At 43.7% G+C, this 15,789-nt stretch overlaps 1 protein-coding gene across 3 annotated transcripts in view; it reads right to left on the bottom strand.

Annotated features, from left to right (window-relative positions):
* Positions 1 to 15,789, bottom strand: part of DISC1 (DISC1 scaffold protein) — a 367,278-nt gene that overhangs the window by 181,659 nt on the left and 169,830 nt on the right. The window lies entirely within an intron of this gene.

Raw genomic sequence — 15,789 nt, forward strand, 5'->3', positions numbered from 1 at the left:
TGCCTTAAACCTCCATGCCTTGCTCTTTCTTCTGACTCAAATGTCCTTTCTGTATTTTTCTCCGTTTTAACCTTTCCATGCCCTAAGTCACAGCTTAGACATCATTTAAACCAGCCACCTTGCCCTGGCCCTGCAAGCTGGCCCATCAGAGCACTTGTCACACTGCAGTGCAGTTTGTCTGTTTCCTGCTGGATCCTGCCAGTAGTTCCTCCATCTCTGGAGCTGGGCACCTAGGGGCCCACAGCAAAGTCAGTTGAAAGCCAGGAAAGATTTACAAGAAATCTAATGACACATATGCCTCAGGGCCACTCACCCTCATGGATCCCTTCCAAGCCCTATTACTAATTTTGATTCAGAACTGTATGTGCTTTTTTTTTTTTTTTTTTTTTTTTTACATAAGACCTATCTCCAAATTGTAATAGCTTCAGGACCTATAAACTGTGAATCCACCACTGGTTATATGAGTAAATTGGACATAAAATGAGACTCGCAGCAGTTCAGCATCTACCCCATGCCATGTCCCACTTCATGACATGGCACTACTGGATCTGAATTTGCGTGGGTCTGACCACACAGCTCTACTCTGTCTGGTGTGCAGGCTGAGAAGTCCAGCCCTTCCCTCCTGGCCTCAGTTTCCTCCTTCAGGAAGGAGGATATGTGCTTCACGGGATTTTAAAAGTAATTATTCACATAGTATCTCTAAAAACACCTACACAAGACTTGGCACATGGGTGGCTCTGAATACAGGACTGTTAGAAAGAATACAACACGTCACAAATTCCACTCCGCTCTCCAATTCGGGATCCATCTTATTCGGCAAGCCTTCTCTAAGCCTTTACTCTACATGCAAAGCACAGATGGGGGCGGGCGGATACAAAAGATTAATGGTCTCAAGAAGCTGTTAAAGTGGTTGGGGAAATAGATATTTAAACAAACAAGTATTAAAATATGCAAAAAGAATTAAATTTCTTCCATCTTTCTTACTGTTTCTCTTTATTTAATATCTTGCTCTTTTTCTCTCTAAGGAGTTATCTTCTACCCTGTGGTCTAAGGTTGAGTATGTTAGTTAATTAACAGCTCTACTCAGCCACAGAGCTGCCTTGGGTTACAACCTGAACGATATTTAAGGAGACTAAGTTGAAGCTGTGAAGGGAACAAAAATTGAACAAGGTTTTCGCGGGTGTCACCATTCAAAGGCCCTCTGGGGAGGTAGTAGTTCCTTGAAATGAAGCCAAATTTAACTTAGCCAACAGTACCAGTTAAGAAGTTGGGGATAAAATATGCAATCGTGAACTCCTGTCTGAGACTAAGCATATAGAAAACTCATTTACAACCTTTGCCCATTTGTAAAATTTGAACCACAGGACACAGAGAGACACGTCCACAGGACATGGACGGATCAGCTGGGGAACTGGGTCACTGGGGAGCAGCCTGGCCCAGAGGCCGGGACAAGTGGCTCCCACCCCCACTCCCAGTTCCTTGAGGGGTGGCGTGCAATCCTATGGGCAGGAAAGTAACACACACCTGGCTTGTGCCAGGCTCTGCAACCTTGCACCAAACCTTATGGAATGTCAACATAGTCAATAAAAACAACAGTGGATAATAGAACAGTAGAGAAAAATAGTAACGTTAACCTCGGAGGGCTAGTGGAGGCTTAAATGAGATCGAACAGGATGCAAGATCTGAGCTATAAATTCCAGAGTTCTTTAAACTCTTTCTTCTTCATATACATATAGTAAAATTTACGTTTCCTTTTTTTCTTTCTTTCTTTTTTTTTTTTTTTTTTTTTTTTTTTGTGTGTGTGTGTGTGTGTGTATAGCTCTAGGGGTTTTAATACCATGGATGGATTTTTGTAACCATCATCACAAACAGGATGAAGAACTGTCTCAATGCCTCTCCCAAGGAATTCCCTCCTGCTGCCCCTTTGTAGTCAGACCCTCCCCCAACCCTCTAGCCATGTCCCTAGAGGCCTGCCTTTTCTACAGTGTTAATTGAATTGAATCACACAGGATCAAGCCTTTTGTGTCTGTCTTCTTTGATTCAGCACAATGCATTGGAGATGCATCCGAGTTGTGCGCATTAATAATCCATCCTTTTCATTGCCATGTACTATTCCACTCCGTGGATGTCCAACCACTTGCTGCTATTCCCGTCACCCACGATTATGAATCGTGCTGCTATAAACATTCATTACACATTTCTGTGTGGGCAAAATTATTTCTCTAGGATAAATAAATATCTAGGAATGGAATCTCTGGGTCCCCGTGGCAACAGCATGTTTAAGTTTATGAGAAACTGACAAACTGTTCTCTAGAATGGCTCTGCCATTTACACGCACCAGCAATGGAGGAGCAATCTTGTTGCACTTCTTCTCAACACTTGACGTCGTCAGTATTTTTTACCCAGCCTTAAGAGGCACGCAATGTTAGTTACATTTTTTAAGAGAGAAACATTGATCCATGGATGTAAGATTGTAGGTAGTCATCTATTTTATAAAGTAAGAATGTTCAGGGAGGTTCAGTGGTTACAGCCTCTGCCTTCAGCTCAGGTCAAGATCTCAGGGTCCTGGGATGGAGCCCCGCATCGGGCTCTCTGCTCAGCGAGGAGCCTGCTTCCCCTATCCCCTGTCTGCCTCTCTGCCTACTTGTGATCTCTGTCTGTCAAATAAATAAATAAAATCTTTAAAAAATAAAAATTAAGAATTTCAGGATAGGTTGAGTTTACAAGAACCAGGTTTCTTCAATGACTAACCACCACCTTCAAAAAACCTTGACAACCCCAGCATGGCAAAGAGGTCTCTCATGGTCTGGCTTTTCCCCACTTCTTCAGCCTCACACTCTACCCTTCCCACTCTCGGACCCTTATTATTGGACCTATTATCGGACCTACTACTGGCCAGATCAATAATAATGTTCAGTGAGGTTAATTGAGTCCTTATTACAAGCCACGGGCCAAGCCCCGTGGATCCCACGTGTTATCTCATTTCAGCCTCTCACAGCTCTGTCTAATTACAGTAAGGTGGCCACATTCCTGTGACAAGAGAGGTGACACTGGTGCCTAGAGACATTGGAAGCCTTATCCAAAGTCATGCAGCAGCTATAGGGCAGGGCTGGGATCTGGTCCCTGGTCTCAGCATGTCCCAAACCTGCCTACTCCCCTGACCTCGGCGCCAAACTCTTCTCCAGCCTGGAGGCCTCTAGCACCTCAGCCCTCATCCACCTCCAAGCCACAGCCCATGCCTTGCCCTCTCTGTGAAGCAGTCCCAGGTCTTTCAGGACACACTTAGCTGTCCTCCTCTCTGTGCTCTCTTCACCTTTGTTTCTTTATTTCATCCCTCCCCACACGGAGTTCTGTTTGCTCTGCAGGCCTGCCTCCCCCACCCATGACCGCAAACTTCTCCAGACAGGATCCAGATCTTTCCACCCTTCTTTCCCGGTGCCTGGCACCCAGATGGTGCTCAACACCCGCTGAAGCGTTGAGTGCCAGGTAAGGCTTCGGGGCGACAGACCAGGCAGGTCCTGCGAGAACCAGTGTTTCCCCTGAGCCGACGTGTCCTGCAAACACCTCCATGTAAGGGCATCTTAGACTGAGTCAAATGCACAATCAAAAGAAGCCCGCTACACAGACTGAGACGGACTCCGACAGCCATCCCCATCAGCGTGTGGGTTATAACACGAAATAACAACAGAGACAGACACCCAATGTTAATAGCTTTAGGCCCAAGAGGAAAACTGGAGTGGAAGAAAGAAGCCCTTTTCATATTCATGCTACCATTTTTTTCCTTGTTTACATAAGCATTGTGATTTTTTTTTTCCTTCACTTATGTGTAACAGGACTATTAAAATTGTTTACCCTTCTCTTTCTAGCATTCTCAGTTAACAATGATCATTTTTAATAGTAAAAATAATTAAAATCAGTTCATTTGCCTGGAAATCACCTTGAGGGATGTGGACTAATTCAGTGCCTCTGGCAAGTCTGACCCAAACTATTCTAGATAGACGGTGTGCAGCCACCAGAGCTCAAACCCAAAGGCTGGGAAGAGACATCTATCTGTAGTGTTGGCTGTCCATAAATATATGTTCAATAAATCAATTAATTTTTAAAGCTGAGGCATTCAATTATTAGATGGCAATAATCAGGTGTTTCATGGGCCACAGAATCTTCTCCAGTATTCCCAGGCAAGAAATTTGAAAACTATGGAGACCATAGGCATGTGTGAATGAATCCAAGATGTTCTTACCTGCTTTTCTTACCTCTTGATAAATGTTTGTAAATTCTAAAGGCTTGAATACAGAAGTTTGGTCTGTCACAATTCAGGCAAAGAAACTTGGGGAAAAAGAAGGAAAGGGGGGCGCCTGGGTGGCTCAGTGGGAAAAACCTCTGCCTTTGGCTTAGGTCGTGGTCTCAGGGTCCTGGGATCGAGCCCTGCATTGGGCTCTCTGCTCAGCGGGGAGCCTGCTTCCCCCTCTCTCTCGGCCTGCCTCTCTGCCTACTTGTGATCTCTGTCTGTCTCTCTCTCTGTTAAATAAATAAAATATTTTTAAAAAAAAGGAAGGGAGGGAGGGAGGGAAATGAAGGGGAATTTATACATAGAAATATGTTAATATTTCAGCTATGGCAACCTAGTTTGCTATTCCCAAGCCAGATTAAGAACCGCTGTCCTCCAGCATCAGCTCCCAAAACCATCTCTTCCAAGGATCACCTGCTTCAACGCTAACACAGATTTAGCCTTCTACAAGCTCCGTAAGAAACCTGCTACCCTGACTCATGGCCACCTCCTCACCTTCTCCCCATTCTTTCATCCAAGTTCAGAGGTAGAGAATTAAATACGATGTTATTCCCATCCATTAATGCAAATAAATAATTTTTTAAGCAAGGCAGAAAAAAGATCAGAAACAAGCCAGTGTCTTTATGGCAAATTTCTCTAACCAATGTTTTAGGGGACCCATCACAGCATGCTTAAGGGATGGGGGTTAAAAAAAAAAAACTCACATGATTTAGGCACTGAGAACACAGAGGAGAATTTGCTTTGGAAGTCTCCCTTTCTATGTCCATATATGATGTAAAGTCAAAAGAATAGTGTGTTCCATGTTTGGTAATTAGAGGTAAACTGCTACACTTTGGGATAAGAGGAATCATGTCTTCCCCTTGTATTTGCACACAAGTGCCCTCGTACATCCTGCCCTGACAGCCAGGAGCTGTTTTATATATCTAACAGAACCTGGCAAGACAAGATGACCTTTCTAATTGTCGTTATGAGAAGCACAATTGCAACTAACTTTGAAACATATGGTAAACTTCATTATGCTAAAACAGAATAGCTTCTACTTTGAGGCTCATATGAATATTAATGTCAGAGCTCCTGAGAAAAATGTGCTTTAAATTTTATATTGTATAAACCCCTTTCAAGACCAGAGAGAGTGTTTATTTATAGTCTTCAGGCTTCTTCATAGACGCTATTACATATTCCACTCAACATGGCAAAACGGAATGAATAATCACAGAGCATTAAGGGAAGGATAATGATCACCTTCGCCATCTCAGGCTAAGCGCCAGGCAGGGGGAGAACAAAATGGCGCAAGGAGGACACGGAATGTATGTATGGGAGGGTCTGTGGGTTCCGCAGCAAGAGTAGTTGAGACACAGATGTCACGGGAAGCCAGTTGTGGGGAGATGGTGGGGCGGAGTCACACACTTCATCCAGAGCACATGGAGACCGAGGGAAGTTCAGAGGGTCAGGGGGAGGGACAAGGTGAACTTAGAAGCAATGTAGGGAGTGGGTGCATGGGTGGATAAGGGCATGGGATATTCCAGAGGTGGAGGGAAGAAACCAGAAAAGCATGGGGAAGCCAATGGGAGCAGCAGAAAGCCGTGGGAAGACGTGGTCTGAGAGGCGGGAGCCGCTGATGCCCCATAGCTCCGACAGGCAAGAAGCTGCCTTCTTGAAGCCCAGATCATAGTAATTTACACATCATCCCCGGAAAAGGATCTGTGACTTAATACCCAACGCCGCCTTTTGTCTCAGGAGAGAAGGGGAGGGAGCCCTGGCCAACGCAACAGCTCTCTACGAAAAGCTGGTGACAGTGTAAAAGGTCATCCCATCTGACATTTTCCAGGACAGGGAGGCCCTTTTTCTGCCACGGCCTTTCCCTCTCTCCTTCAAACTGTCCTTTACCGGCCATAGACGCTCTCCCTCCGTCTGTGAATCAACAGCGTGGTTTGGAGGGAAAAATCCCTTACACTTAGAAAATATTTTTCTAATGGATCAATTTAAGAAAACAGAAAACTAAAAAAAAATGGGGGGGGGGTGCCTGGGTGGTGCACTCAGTAAAGCATCAGACTCTTGGTTTCCGCTCAGGTTGTGATGTCAAGGTCGTGAGGTCGAGCCCCATGTCAGGCTCCTTGTTCAGCACAGGTTCTGCTTTGAATTCTCTCTCTGCCTCTCCTGCTCGTGCTCGCTCTCTCTCGCTCTCTCTCTCTCTCCCCCACCAAATAAATAAATAAATCTTAAAAAAAAAAAAAGTCAAAGACGGTGAGGTACTACACATCAGCTGTATCACAAAGGAAAAGGAAGAAGGTGGGTAGGAAGCTGGACCCCCTCACAGTTTGTGTATTTTAATGGATGTAAACATGGAAAACAATGCTTCCCCCAGATGCATTGTAAAAAGTGAAGCCTATTCATTACGGTCCCAATTGCAGCAGTTCCCTAAATGTCGCCTGAGTTTTAAAGGCCAGGCCCAATGAATATTAATGCACAGAGTGGAGACAGACAGCCTTTCCTGGGGAAGACCTGTCTCTGTCGCTGTTTGTGACATTATTTGCACCTGGATGCCTTAAGAAGCTTCAGAATTTATCAGCTCAACATGGTATCATTGTTTGCAAAAATTTCTTCTCTTGCTCTGTTACTAATTATTATATGGGGTTAATTTTACACATGTGCATACACACAAAGGAAAAAATTATAATAACCATATTATATTAAGATGAGGAAACCATCGAGTTCCCTTCCCTTCCCCCCAAGAATGGACAAAGTGCATGGATAAGAAACTGTGAAAAAAATTACAAAGGGACAAGAAGAAGCGAGGTCAGCCTTGCCAATGGTCAAACGTATGCAGAAACAAGGCATGAAATAAATACTCTCTAATTATTGTTGTTACCCTAATAATCTTTTAAGAAATGACAGCAAGTATGGGAACAGATGCATTGGTAGCATCAAGTAAACCGGTATAATTCTTCTGAGCGTCAGTTTGCAACATGTCCTCTGCCAGAAAGCAAATCATACTCTTTGGTCCAGTAATCCTGAACTGGCACTTCATCTTTAGAAAGGAATTCATAAAAAAGATCACAAAACACATCAAGATAAGGACTAAGCAAATCATGGTATATTGAGCCTTGGCATGTTAAAAAGACCATAAATAAGAAACTGGCATGCTCTGTCGCAGTGTGTGTGACGAGGAGCATGGCTCTGGAGCCGGAAGGTCTGAGTCTGAGTCCCACCCGACCGACAACTCCCTTAGCTCACTGGGCCTCAGTGTCAGCATCTGGAGAATGCTGACAAATTTATTGCAACATACAGTTGTGAGGCTTGAGTGACGTGATGCTTTCATTACTGCCACACAAGGCTAATGGCAGGGAGTGAATTCGCAGCATGCAAAAGGGGTGCGCATGCTTCAGACACTGGGGTGACACTAAAAATGAAACCAGGAGCTCCGTTATAGACACTGTATGATGGACCTTTTCTGTTCGGCTTTGAATATTTGTTTTATGCTTATGCTGTTTTGTGGAATAAATTTTAAAAAAAATTTAAACCACTAGAGTAACCCCAAGAATGTGATAAGCTTCACCTTCAGAGGATTCTTATATAATCCACAGGGGAAATCTCTTTGCCTCCAAAGGTCGATGCACTGCTCGGATTCCAGACCACTAGGGAATTGCAGGGTTCGGTGACCGTCTCAGGGCAGACGTGCAATCTGGTATTCAGCCCCTATTGCGCCTCAGTCGCTGGGGGGATGGGGTTTGGTGAAAGGCAAGCAGATATTTGCCAAATTCCAATTTCCTGTCTTGCCAATACAATTGGGACACACGGACCAAAGCCAAACGCTGGGTCACATACAGAGTTAAAGAAAAGCTCAAGACTGCAGTTCCCTTGCTGAGCAAGACCAGGTTTCCTCTCACTAAGGACCCCCTGAAATCACAGTCTATTTACTTTAGGTTCTTCTTAGTTAGGGAAGGGCGATACAGCATTTGGAGATACACGAAGTGTAAGCCAGCCACAGTGACACATACAAAAAGGGAGATCTTCAAATTAGACTAAAATAGCCAAAAGTTAAACATCATTTGGATAAATAAAAGGAGAATTAAAGGGGCACCTGGGTGGCTCAGTGGGTTAAAGCCTCTGCCTTCGGCTCAGGTCATGATCCCAGGATCCTGGGATGAAGCCCTGAGTCGGGCTCTCTGCTCAGCGGGGAGCCTGCTTCCTCCTCTCTCTCTGCCTGCCTCTCCGCCTACTTGTGATCTCTGTCTGTCAAATAAATAAATAAAATCTTTAAAAAAAAAAAAAAAAGGAGAACATAGAAAGGTTGGTTATAATTAAATCTCAAAACAAAGTTTGCAACCAGTTGTTAATGAGTTATGAAGACTTTGGAAAGTATAATGTCAGGACAGAAACACAATTACATTCTGCAACTATGGGGGGCATGAAAAATACAAGCGTATCTGGTTTATAAATTTTTGATACTGTCAAGTCAGTAGATCTTTAAGCAACTCTTGATGGTTTCTGCCATGCTATAAATATTAAACCAGTGCATTAGCTTAGGGTTGTCCGTGGTGATCTAGCCCTCCCCGATTGTCTAAAAATCTGAGGGAAAGCAGATGAGACAGGATGTCTATCCCCAAATACAAACGTATGGTGGGCCCCAGGCAGTCAACAGCAGGACAACAGAGCAATCAGGGAAACACTGATGAGCACACCTCCTCTCTTTTACAAGAGCTACGAAAACCCGAAAAATCAAATTAACAACAAATAATGGTCTCTCAAAAAAAGTATTCCCTCTTGGGTTGCTAAACATATGGCAGCTTCAAAGAAGAGGAAGTAGCCGGGGAAAATGGCAGGAGGCCATGACTCATGGCAATGTCGAGGAGGAAAAGAAGAGATTTCATACAAATTTAATCACTGGGAAAAATTGTGACAGCATAAAACATGTCACAGCACCAATAAAACTGAATTCTGGAAAACCTCGCAAAATTGGACTCAGCTGAAGGAAAAAAAAAAAAAAAAAAACAGTCCTAGTTCCTGAAAGCCCTGAATTACAGAATAGGTTAAACATTTTATTTCAAGTGCAAAAACTCACTCAAAGAAGCTTAGAAAGAAAACCATCACATTCTGTAAGATGGATTCCTTGGGATCAACAGGCTGGCATAGCAGTAAATTCCTAGCAAACAGGGCTTATGGTAGCCAGAAACCCTGGAGAGTATGTCATCCTACTTATGAAGGCCTGTACTTACAAGAACACAGAGGAAAACACTGACATTTAAGCATTTTAGAACAGGAAGCAGAACGATCAATGGTTCTTTTAAAACATATCAAAACGTGGTTTGGAGTTGACCAATGTGTACCCAACTGAAGTGTGATAGTTCAATTTTTTCCCCTATTTTTGTAGAATGCAAGGCCCCTTCCATGACAAAGGATTTCAGTTTTAATACAAAATATGTTGTCATCATAACGGTGATAACCTCTAGGGCCTCCTACCGAGTGAAATGATCTATCTGGTATCAGGATGTTGCAGAGAGCAGGTCACTGTTTCAGGTAGGAAATACAGAAAGCATACTTAGAAATTTCAAAAGTGGAAAAAAAAAAAAAAACACCCAACAGCAAATCACCTATCTTTTCAGGGTATGCAACATCCTCAAGAGATGATTTCCAGGAGGCTTTGTTTTCATGATCGTGACCAGGAGGGCAGGATTTAGGCGGGGTGGTGAGGCCAAGGGATGCATAGAGAAGTTCATGCTACAAGTCAAGTTCACAAGAATCGTGCAACTGCAGAGAAGAAGGAATCAAATCCGGGCTCCTACCCCGCCCCCAGCCACGTGCCCTTGGACAGAGCCTCAGCCTCATCATCTATAAAACGGAGACGGGGCTGGAGCTGGCCACACGCTTTCCGGAGGATTAAGCAGCTATATAGGCATCATGACTCAGCTCAGGGCCTGGCGCAGAGGAAGGGCTTGAGAACAAAAAGAAAAGGAATCCGCGTCTGTTACTGAAGAGAACGTGACAACATACAGGGGATCACTCCCTCCTCTGCGAGAACGTGGTAGACCCGCAGCACCCAGAGTTAATCTGTGCATGCAGCAAGGGGTGCGGTAGGTACATGCTGGACGTCTACAGTGAAAGAGCAGGGGGGGAAGCTTATGAGGACTCATTGTTAAGCCTCTAAGGATCTGTATGAAGTCACAGGAACGCCTACATGAACACCTTCGCATTGAGTCCTACAAGTACTGAGCTCTAATAGTCATAATAAGAACGATACGTTTTCAAGTCCTAACATAAGGTTGAAGTCATTCAGTTAAATGAGGGGGCCACTGCTCCCACCCGGGGACATTTAAAATCGAGGGCAGGAGGAAGAGTCTCACAAAAGACAATGACCCAGACGTGACGCACTCTGCCGTCCACGGTAGGGCCTCTCGCAACAGATCAGCCCTCACCCAACCACAGCCAACAGACGCTCCTCAGGGATTGTGGCCTTCCCACTAACCACTGTCCTTAGCTTAATCTTCAGGAGGGGGCATGTGAGCGTGAGTGTGTGTGTGTGTGTGTGTGTGTGTGTCCATCCACAGGCAAGGGTGAACCAATGTCATTGAAAGCCCAGAATCCCGATGAAATCAAGAAAGACTAGGAAGGATGCTGTTTCCAAGAATGATCCACAAAAATGTCAGAGTCACACGCACGTCCCATCACACCGAATCCTGTTCCCCACTCCAAACCAATCAGCACAAAAAAACTGGGTACAGCGGCTGGGTAGGAAATACAATTGAAATCATCACTGCCTTCCCAGCTAGGGGTCGTGGGACTGAAGTGTTGGGAAGGGAGTAGAGAAAGCAAACGAGGAGACAGGCGGAAAAGAAAGTAACAAGGAAGGACTTCTCGAGTTCACCGGAAATGGCAGAGAGCAAAGGAATGGACTAAGTCTGGGGGCAACTGTGGGAACGTGAGACCAGAGGGACTAGTAAAGGGAGCCTCAGGGACTGTCTGATTTACTCTGGACCACGAAGGCCTCCCACAGAGGCTGGCGTACTGTAAGTGCTCAATAAATGCTCCGAGAAATGACGCATGGGTACAGGATGGTGCTGCGTTGTACGTGAAGCGACTGAGGAGCACGGAAGATACAGTGCCTTGGTCAAGGTCAGTCATTCGTCAAGCCTCACGTGGTGACACCTCTCCATGTCAGGAGCGGCACAGAGGACAAACAAGCAACCAAAGGGAGAGGAAACTAAGGCCTCCTATGTCTGAGCACAGGCTTTTTACACTGCTGGGAAGCAGCCTCCCAAAGGATATCCCAATTTTTTGATAAGAGAGGGAGGAAGTTCACTGTCAATGTCAAGTGCAGAAATTGGCAGGCAAAACGGGTGGCAGAGAAATAACCACACTGACAGAGAGGCAAGGATATAACCAGAAAAGAAAAAAAAAAAAGGAGAGAAACTTAATATGCAAATATATATTTAACTGATAATAATAGTAATAATAATTTTATCAGTAAGATTCATCAGTGATAAATAGAAATGTAGAAGTTCAGTCCATGGAAAAACCTGAGAAAGATTATGGCATTTTTTTTTTAAAGGAGTTCTTCTTCCCTAGTTCGTATTGTCTATGTTCTCAAAATTAAACAAAGATTTCTAATTTAAGAAAAGCAGATGCAAATAGCATATTCTTCATGTAACAATCTAAGTTCTGCCACATACAGAACCCGCAACACCCCTCTAGTTCCAGGACAAACAGCACGGTCCTCAGTCATCAAGAGCTCGATCACTGTTCTGGTCTCAAGAGAGCAAAGTCTCCTACGACACAGACCTTCCTCAAAGCTCAGAGGGAAGAAGGGACCTTCAGTGAATATTCCACATCCCTATTCTCATGTTTGAATCATGTCAGATTACTGGAAGTTTCCATACTTACACATAATTAGCCCAAGCCCTTACTAATTCATCCCCATGGTATTATTATCATTTCATGTGTTTCTCAAAAATTGGGGAGATTTTAGAATGGCTCCTTTCCAAATCCTTTTTGCCAAAACACTGAGTCAGAATTTTTGTGGAAAAATATGTACACACCCACACATCTAACATCTAAGATATGTATACATTTCAGTCTCCCCATGAGCCCCTGCTTGGAAGGCACCCCCTTTTCCAGGCAGGGAAACATGGAGAGCGTTTGTGCATCTGTTATGAATCTGTCCGTGAGGACTTCCCAGTATGCTCTCAAAAAAAAAAAAAAAAAAAAAAAAAAAAGCCTTCCAGGAGCACCTGGGTGGCTCAGATAAGCATCCGACTCTCAATTTCTGCTCAGGTCATGATTTCAGGGTTGTGAGATCAAGCCCTGCGTCTGGGACTTGAGATTCTTTTTCTCTCTCTTCCCCTCTGACCATCCCCTCCCCCATTCACACATGCTCTCTCTCTCTCTCTCTCTCTCTCAAAAAAAAAAAAAAAAATGCCTTTAAGAATTTAACACCACTCCACATTCCTGAAAACTTTGTGCTTTTAGCTGCTTTTGAGGAAGATGGATGACGCTTCAGTTGTCTTTTTCGCTCTGGTTCCTGGGAAGCTCATTATCACATGTTCTCAGCTAGAATAATCAACACTTGTCATTGACTTTTCTTCCATCTCAACTTCCAAATTCTATTTTTGTTTGTTAATTGTGCTGTTTACATCTCCGTTTCCTCCCCACACACACACACACACTCACACACACACACACACACAAGGCATGCGAATTCTATTCTTCTGTTCTAATTTTTCTTGAAAGTTTCCTCTAAAACATCTGATAGACGTGGAACAGGAATTGTTGCCTACACATGCAGATCGTGCAAAGCACAGGATCTCTAAACTGAAGGTCTTTTCATAGTGGGGGAGGTGACTTCTGAAAGAAGTGTCACCTGTGGACTTTCAGAGTTAAAGGAATGCATGTCTCACTAGAGAATGTCCTACTTCCTTTCATCAGCTCTTTCAAGCTCAAAAGTTAGGGGGTAACCCAAAGGTCAGGTCAGGATGGCATCAGCATGGGCCTATAGCCTTTCTAATCTAAAGCAAAAAGCAGGTATAGCAGTTTTCTCTTATGCACAGAGGATGTTTCCAAACCCTCATGGATGCCTGAAACCACAGAGTACTGAGCCCTATGTATTCTGTGTTCTTTATTATACATATAAACCTATGACAAGGTTTAACTTTCAAATTAGGCACAAGAAGGGATGAACAACAATCACCAGTGATAAAATACAAGAATTACACTGCGAGAAAGCTTTCGTGAAGCTGGTCTTGCTCCGTCTTTCAAAATACCCTGTACTATACTCACCCCTCTTGTGATGGTGTGAGAGGGTACAATGCCTACATGATGGGAAGAAGTGAGGTGAGTGACATAGGCGCTGTGACGCGGCATCAGGCTGCTAGCGACCTTTACAGGATTCATTGGGCACCATCTTCCCGATGGGGGTCGATGGTAGGCAACCGAGACTGCAGAAAGCGAACTGTGGATAATGGGGAAGTACCGAACTAGCCCCAAACCATAACTGAAAAATGGACCCCCTCCAACTTTATTACACTTAAAAACTGCTCCTTGTCTGCCCTGTTCTTACTCACTAAAAGGCAAATGAGTTCAAGCTGAACACAGACAGCCATCACTCCCAGTAAAAATGAAATCCTGCCATTGGAAAGCCGCACAGAGAATCCCTTTATGTACATTACGGAGCCTCTACACGAATTCCTGACAGCTCAGTGGGCCACAGACCCTGCCAGATTTTTGAGCTACATCTGCAGTATCTTTTCTATTCAGGCAGCTGGCATAAAGTGGGAAACTTCATTAACATGCTAATGATGTCCTATTTAAAATTCTAGCCCTGATTATTCTGTGATTAAATCTCTCCCCTTGACGTCTGCTTCCTTTATATCTGAGTTATAGTGCGAAATCAACAATATTAATGAAGTACAATACAGATTACCAACGTATACACAAGAGATGGAAGAAGTGATATATTTCTCAGGGTTGTCTTTTTGCTGAAAAACAGATAGAGCAAACTAAAAAAGTTACTGGCTGTTGGTGTTTTTTTAATTCCAGCCTCCCTTAAAAAAATTGAAATCCACAATAATTAAAGGTTTATAGTTAATCTCCATAATTCAGGGGTTGAAAGCTTTTCATTCTCTTTCACTGTGCTTAAAGTTGCTCAATTCCAACGTGTCCTCCTGAAGTCTTACAGAGAGCTGATACAGGTTGAAACACACTCCCTTCTTGCCTCTTCACAGAGGCTGTGTGTCACTGTGACAAAGTCAATGGATTCAGTGATGATTTCTGTCTTCCTTTGCCCTTGATTGCTCTGGCACATTTTGGGACTTTTTCATCATTTTGTTCTGTCTGCTGACACCCCAATACTAATATCCCACTCAGATGACTCAAGCATCTTCCACAAAAGACAATCAAATTTACCTCTGGTCTCACGAAATTAGAAAATGAATTTGAAGAATTAAAAAAGAAGAAAAAGAAGATCCAAGGTCTGGGTCTGTAATTCAAAGTAGAGGAGTAGAGGAACAATATGGAAATAAAGGAATGTTTCGTTTTTAACAACTGGTCCCAGATGTTATATTTGCTATTTTCAAAGACACCATGCTGGACACTGTGACAAAACAAACAAAACATAAGGACAGTGCTGTTCCTTGATCTCAACTGAGCCAGCCACAGAAGAGGTAATAATGCTGTAAATGATCAACAAAGCACCTCCCATTGGTAAGAGTTCTCTGTATAAGAGATACTGCTAACTGCTTCCCAAAACTACAAATCTCTCCTTCCACTATGGAACCAGAACCCTGGCTGCACTTGGATATATGTGTGGCTGGGTCCGCCGTCTTTGACCAAATGTCACCTGTCGAAGGACACAGATGAACACAGGAGAAGGGGGGGGGGGGGTCGCTGTCCATCATGGAGTTGCCTGTCCATTCCCAAATTACCTTCTTCCCATGTGCCACAATCTGCAACTATTGCTGAAAACCAAAATCGGGGGGGAGGGTTAATAATTTTTATTTATTTTTTTTTCTTTTCAGTGTTCCAGAATTCGTTGTTTATGCACCATAGACAAAATGGATGCATTCCTGGAAACCTATCAACTTCCAAAACTGGGTCAGGGAGAAATTGACAACCTGAATAGACTGATATCTAGTGACAAGATTGAAGCAGTGATCAAAAACCTCCCAAAAACCAAGAGCCCAGGACCTGACACATTCCCTGGGGAATTCTACCAAACTTTCAAAGAAGAAATAACACCTATTCTCCTGAAGCTGTTTCAAAAAATTGAAGCAGAAGGAAAACTTCCAGACTCTTTTTATGAAGCCAGCATTACCCTGATCCCCAAACCAGGCAAAGACCCCACCAAAAAGGAGAATTTCAGACCAAAACCCCCGATGACTATGGATGGTAAGATTCTCAACAAGATCCTAGCAAACAGGATCCAACAGCACATTAAAAAGATTATCCACCACGACCAGGCTGGATTCATCCCTGGGATGCAAGGGTGGTTCAACATTTGCAAATCAATCAGT

The sequence above is a fragment of the Mustela lutreola genome, chromosome 4 (assembly GCF_030435805.1).
Source record: "Mustela lutreola isolate mMusLut2 chromosome 4, mMusLut2.pri, whole genome shotgun sequence".
Taxonomy (NCBI): Eukaryota; Metazoa; Chordata; class Mammalia; order Carnivora; family Mustelidae; genus Mustela; species Mustela lutreola.